Below are 5,960 nucleotides of genomic sequence, written 5' to 3'. Positions count from 1 at the left end.
TATATATATATATATATATATATATCCAAATTAAGATCCCTTAGGCGATGATAATTCACGATAAAATCGTTAATTATTATGGGCATGTCGATCGATCCCATGGATGATCGTAACCCAGTGAGCAGGCGTTTCTCTGTAGATGGGCGGAAGGTCAACTCCCACTTTTCCGTCTTCTTGGATCTTTCATCCATGTTAGGCGGTGTTTCAAAGATCGTGCGCGCGAGATGGTTTCAGTGACATTCGAGTCGAGAAGCGCAATTAAAAGAGAAGCATCGTTATATCGGCTGACGTTTTCATTCTTGCTTGATTGTTGTCGTATAAAATTCGCGATTATAAAGAGCGAATGTTGTCTTCAGAGAAGAGTATGCGTCGTCTTCTCGAATCAATTTGCAATCGTCTCGAGCGACGATGTAATTTTCGGACAATAAATTTTGCTGCTCTGAGTTGTGACGAGAATTTTAAACGGAAGATGGAGATCATTTGTAAATGGTAACCGATAATCACAATGAATTCGTTTCCATTAATTATGTATCTCAATTCGAATATTTATACACATGTATACAGTCTCCTTATATTCTTGAAAAAATGATATATTTCATAATTTCGATTCAATCGTTTAAATATCGAAAAGATCAAAACGAATTAATTGGCAAGCGAATTATGGATTGTTTAATTTAATGCATTCTTGAAAAAATGATATATTTCATAATTTCGATTCACACACGAACAATCGTTTAAATATTAAAAAGAAAAAAAGTATCAAAACGAATTAATTGGCAAGCGAATTATGGATTATTTAATTCAATGCATTCTTGAAAAAATGATATATTTTACAATTTCGATTCACACAATCGTTTAAATATCGAAAAGATCAAAACGAATTAATTGGCAAGCGAGTTATGGATTGTTTAATTCAATGCATTCTTGAAAAAATAATATATTTCATAATTTCGATTCATATACAATCGTTTAAGTATTAAAAAGAAAAAAAGTATCAAAACGAATTAATTGGCAAGCGAATTATGGATTATTCAATGCATTTTGCGATCAAACGCAATTGTCCAATGTCAATATTTATCGATAATAAAAGTTGCCCCACTCTAATAAAGTAAACAACAAGACAAAATAAAAAAACAGAGACGGTATGGATATAAATAATACGTAATCGTTCAATCATCAGAGAAAAAGAGGACGGCGAGGAACGAAAGCGGGCACAAAAATAGGCGTTACGCCAAAAACAGATTCGTCTACAGTTTATTAAAACTCCCACCTTTGGGCGATGAGCCAAGAACAAACGTAGATTTATTTTTCTCAATAATCCGAGCATCATGAGAAAAATCGTCCGATTTCTTATCGGAGGAAAATCACAGGTATATTCCTCGAAAATAACGAGAGATTGGCCGAAGATATTTTCACCTTTCTACGTTATTTTTTACGTTCCACATCATTTGTATTCAACCGTGTCGCATCGAGAATGTGATGCAATATTCATGCGTTAATGATACAAGCGAAGATATGACCGCAATTAAAAAACGTTTTCATCGAGGATAAAAAAAATTGTACGAAAAGAGGAAAAGTTAAAAAAAGGAAAAAGAAGAAGAAAAAAAGAAAAAGTAAATTCAGTATTGAAATAAATATTGTATTTTTTTTCGTAATTAAAAAAAAAAAGGAACAAATGAATCTATTTCTAAATGTGAAATTAACAATGGAAAATTCTCGAGCAGAAAGATTATGAAAGATTCGCGCGCGGTAGGTTTCGCTACTCTTTCATAAAAGTCGTATTATATTTATAGAGTTACACAAAGAGCGGATGGATCAGAATGTAGAAGAAAAAAGTGGAAATGGAATGAAACTCCGGGCGCCAGTTGGCTGGACCATTGCCATCGCCCACGTCATGTCAAATGTCGTTAATTTTACGCTAGCCGAGCTTTGTTTTTCTTCCCGATTTTATCGAACCGAGATATTCACAATTTCGAAAAAATATGGAGAAAAAAAAAAATGTTCTACTTTTATAAATTTTTTATCTACACGGTGATTCGTCACTATTTATAAGTATATTGCGTCGACATATATTCTGTTATAAATTATGCATATACTTTTTTTTTTATATTTTTTTATCTTTTTAGAATTATAAGCCAAACAAGACATGTACTAGATTTTTACGCTTATAAATTAATTATTAATCAAAGTAGTCGATGTTACGGATAAATTAAAATATCGAGAGATAAGAAAAAGGGAGAATTCTGGTTTTAAAAAAATATTGTATGCATTTTATTTATAAGCATGATTGTTCGCGTAAAAAATAGACACGTACGACGATTAGCAGGTGTTAGTAATTTTTCTATCGTGAATGGTCGATTAATTACCTTTCATCTCTGAGTAGCAAGCGTTTGCTACCAATGGATCATTTCATTGAAGCGAGTGCTGCATTCTGGCGAAGGCCATCGAAAAGTCCTTGAAATTTCTTAGCCGCATTTCCGTCGAATGTCGACACGAGGGAACACGATGCAAACAAATCATCAACGAAAATGTTTCGACTTGCCCTCGACAGTTTATTACCGAGGCACAGTTAAAACTGAACCAAAAATATCTGATTGTGACCGATCGTACAAGATTGCGTGATTGAATCATACAAAGAAATAGCATAACCCTATTATTAGAATGATATAAACGATAAGAGCTGAGAGTTAGAAATAATAAATCTCTATATTAAATTAATTATTGTTAATTAATATATTAATTATATATAATAATATATTAATTATATATAATATATTAATATTGTTAATTAATATATATATTATTATTGTTAATTATTAAATTAATATTCGAGAACTTTATTTTGTTGGTTAAAACCTCGAATCTGTGCGATGTGTAATTTTTTTCAATTGCAAAGAAAGAAGAAATATGGAAAGAGATTGCGAAAGAGATACCGATTCGATCGATTACTATTTTTAAAGGAAAAATAAAAGAATAAAAAAGAAACGCACGTGTAATCGGCTTGAATCACTCCTCGCGCTGGTTAATCGTCGTAGCTGGTTTAAAAGTAACTTATGCCAACGCAGCTTTTAACAATTGTATACGTAGTAAAACGGCTAATTTCGTCATTCCCTTTAAATTATTTTCCCGTATTTTCAACGTTTCCAACCCGATGCAGTTTTCTTTCTTCGTTATTATACGAACTATAAATATCAATTATATATTTTAATGAATCGAAACCGTGACAGAGCCATTAAAAATTTTTATCGAGAATCGATAATAAATTTTTTACGATCTGTTTATGTATTCGTTCGAAGTAATTACTTTGAAATCTTATTTTACAGTGTATATTTATATATATTTTTTTAAACGTATGAAATAAACATTGAGATAAAAAATTTCGAACACGAGAGACACTTAAACACTTTTAACGGAGACTGTACGTTTGCGCGACCGCTATCGCTCCCAGAATCGGATCAACTGCGGTCATCATCATTTTGATTGGTACAAAGACCTTGGACGACAATGCACAATGTCACCATTACCATGACATTGCGTTAACGATCCGCGTTATCGTATCGCTTATGCGCATCGAACGATCTTTAACCCTTGAATTTGCTTAAAAAAAAAAGTATCGCATGGTTCAGAAAATTAGAAAATTAGAAGAAATGATGAGTGGAAAAATATGATATCGAAAAAAAAATAAGAAAGAATGATGTAAAACGTTAAAGATTCAATCTGATCCGCGATTCATCAAGTTGAATAAACGAAAACGATGAAATTAATTAAAACGTCGGGAAATTCGTACACTCGTAATTACACGTGTTTTAAATTAGTACACTCGAGTGGATCTTTGTAAAAAGTCGTTTTATATATAAAGCGTAATAGTCAATATAAGAATAATGATTACGTTTATCAAAATAATGAGGAATATATTTATTTGAAATTTTGCAAATATAATTTTTTTTCTTTTTCTTACTGATATGACTCATCAATTTAAAAAAAGCGGTGAAGAAGTTAGCCAAGATAGAATAAACATAGAATTAATATAAATTGTGCGATTCTAACGAGTCTTAACGATAAAGTCTTGCGATGATTTAAAAATCTCTAATCGTGATAACATTCATTAGACGGTAAAAGAACGTATTAGAAATTCGCAATAAAATAGATTTTCTAATAATTCATTCTGGTGAATTTCGACAAAATTAAAAAAAATGATAAAATTATTTACCTTCAATTCCTTCCCTTCCCTCAAATTTGAAACAAAATTCCCAAAACAACAAAGATTCATCTCTATATTCGAGAAACGAAAAATCGTGTGATAAAATTGACGAGAAACAATTTGAAAAAAATAATATTGAAATTTTTTTTCCACGTGAATTTTAAACGTAAATCGTGATTGGAGAGAAATTTTATCCTCGAATAGTCTCTAAAAGGAATCCTCTTTATCTCGAGGACTCGTTAGAAGAATACGAATTCTAGAAACCGTCCGGGTTTGCGTTTCAAGGTTTCAGTGGCGATCATATGAGCGAGTCTCCTCCTCGATTCTTGGAAGACCTCCTTGGCCCCTTTGCCCCATTCGCATTGATGTCTCCGCCGGAATAAAACAACCAACCGCCGTTTCCCGTGGAAATACTTTCTACACTCCAACACACCCCGGACCAGTAATTCTAAATATCTTCGAACGGAATTCTATTTGAAGAATAAAAAAAAAAAAAAAGATCAAAGATTTATATCCCTATCAAAATCCTACTACTATATCATATTTACTAACAATTCCAAAAATATTGTATTCATAATTCGAACATTCGTCCAAAATAAGAATTAAAATAATTCAGAAGAAATTTTCCATTCTCTCTCTAATTCAACAACCAAAAGCAAGATTTGCGAAATAAAATCCTCGACACCCTATTTCATCGGGGTAGCCAACTGGCATAAATCAATACGCCATCCAACGTCACCCAAGTCTAATCGAAGGCAAATCTGTGGGGATCGGCCCACGCTGCGGCCGATTATACCCCACTCTTAATACACCTCTTGCAAAACTAGTTTTCGAAACGCTGAATCGTGCCACGGTAGCCGAGTAAGTAAACTTCGAGCGTGCGCCTCGAGGATCGAGCCGGTCCAAGATAAATCTTCGCGCGCGAGTTTCCACCGGCGTGGAACGCATAACGCGCCCACTTGATTCGAAATGCCACCGGCCCGCTGCTGGCTCCGTTTAAAACCCGCTCTTCTCTTCGCGGGTTCAGGTGTTCCCCGCCAAAGTTTCCAGCGGCGCGCGGATCCAGTTCCCTCCATCTCCTCCTCGAATCTGCCATATTTATAAACGTTCGGCGTCTATAAATAGATGCGCTGTTCCGTTCGACACGCGGAGGGGTAGAAGGAATAACAGGATACACGGAATTTCTCTCGCGGAAAGAGGAGGCTGGATTTCGGATCGGCGATATCGAAATCGACGATCGTGGCTCGCGCAACAAGGCGCGGGCTAGATTCGAGGATCTTTAGAGATTTATTTTCGTATCGTGTCACGTATTTAATCGACGTAACGTATCATTCGTTGGAAATCGTAATCTTGGGGGGGTGATCGATTGCCTAAGCGTTCTAGGAATCGATTAACTTGGTGTAATTAGGCCCTTACGAGCGACGATAGGATTATCGTGATTGGATTGGATCGGGTTGAAATCGAATATTGGAATTTTTGGAACGATTGGAAAATTAGTAAAGTGGTCGAGGAGTCTTGATCTTTGAAAGATTGGAAACCAAATTTCTTGTTTAATTAACTTGGAATCTCGAAATTTGGAAAATATAGGAGATTCAAAAAATCAATCGTTTAAAAGTTAATTTGAAACAGAGGAAATTGTTATATAGAAATCTGTTCTGATAATAAACTTTCGACAAAAAAATTGCAGAGAATTTTTTATAGACTCATTTTATTGGAAAAAGCGGCTGTTAATTTATAAATATTCGGGAAACGCGTTGAT

The 5,960-nt window shown here is 34.1% G+C and overlaps 1 protein-coding gene across 1 annotated transcript in view; it reads left to right on the top strand.

The window, feature by feature from the left end:
• Positions 1 to 5,960, top strand: part of LOC102680078 (mucin-12) — a 16,072-nt gene that overhangs the window by 1,919 nt on the left and 8,193 nt on the right. The window lies entirely within an intron of this gene.

This window comes from Apis dorsata, unplaced genomic scaffold (assembly GCF_000469605.1).
Source record: "Apis dorsata unplaced genomic scaffold, Apis dorsata 1.3 scaffold_77, whole genome shotgun sequence".
Classification (NCBI taxonomy): domain Eukaryota; kingdom Metazoa; phylum Arthropoda; class Insecta; order Hymenoptera; family Apidae; genus Apis; species Apis dorsata.
Note: the sequence above shows the minus strand (reverse complement) of the source record. Positions and strands in the feature narration are given on the sequence as shown.